This window comes from Frankliniella occidentalis, unplaced genomic scaffold (genome assembly GCF_000697945.3).
Source record: "Frankliniella occidentalis isolate FOCC.00 unplaced genomic scaffold, Focc_3.1 Scaffold629, whole genome shotgun sequence".
Taxonomy (NCBI): domain Eukaryota; kingdom Metazoa; phylum Arthropoda; class Insecta; order Thysanoptera; family Thripidae; genus Frankliniella; species Frankliniella occidentalis.
Window position 1 is genome coordinate 48,775 of NW_026267744.1, and position 1,007 is coordinate 49,781.

Genomic DNA, 1,007 nt, shown 5'->3' on the forward strand with positions numbered 1-1,007 from the left:
AGTGTTTATTTTCAGTGTTTAGTGGTATACAGATGCCAACTAAGTCATGGTCTTTCTAATTTCTTTCTAAAGGAATTCTCAAAATTGTAATTATTCTTTTACATAAGTGTAAAAGTAACTAGTCAGGATGCAAGTATATGAAAAGTACTGTATGTCATGGCCCAACTGGGTGCTGAATGTTTAGCTCATGGATGTCTTTAAGTTAACTGATTAATGGAATTACTTAGCGCTGCATGTTTCAGTAACTGATAAAATTAGCAAAAACAGCAGCGTTAGTTGTTAATGAAATTTGCCTCTAACGGTTGGCATGAGATTTGTTAGTATCTAATAGCTGATGCAAATGCTGACGTCTGTGATCAATCCATGACGTTTTATTTGCCATGAATTAGTGACCATTGACAGAAATTAATTGTGGATTTTAATCATTGTTATCTGCTGTGAAATGTGTTATGTGATACATAAAAAGTGTCCCCATATATTGAATGCAGATGAGATTTAATTTATTCAAACAAATCTAAATTTTAAAATCGTTTTTTTATACTTTAAATTGTTTTTTTGTTCTTATGTTGAAGGAAAATATAATTTTAAGAAGCAGGTCTAGCAATACTTTACAAAAATTTTACTAGATTTTTAGTGCATTTTTGTGATATTTTGTTAAATTAATTACACAGATTCTGAACCAAGAATGAGTCCTAAATGGACTAAAATTCATATCTATATCTTAGACTAGGTCTTTTCTCTGTTCGTATTGGCACATCCTTTCAAAGTTGTTGTGCATTACATTTCAGAACAGGTTAACAATAGGTAATTTATTATCAAATGTTTATTTTTCCCTGTAAGTTTCTGAAGTTTTGGCAATAGATCTCATTTCCCATTTGGTATCCATGAAGATGGTTTACTTCCAAGATGTTTGACCTTCTAGGTTTAACCCTACCCAGTACAAAACAAAACAGTCAATTAATTGTTTTTTGCCCACTTTTTCATTTAATTAATTCATATTAATTGAT

General features: G+C 30.3%; 1 protein-coding gene across 1 annotated transcript in view; it reads left to right on the forward strand.

The window, feature by feature from the left end:
• The window catches only part of LOC113206482 (rab11 family-interacting protein 4), a gene marked incomplete at its 5' end in the record, with an annotated part of 53,029 nt that overhangs the window by 41,097 nt on the left and 10,925 nt on the right, over positions 1 to 1,007 (forward strand). Inside the window, 1 exon segment of the mRNA XM_052275455.1 lies at positions 1 to 1,007.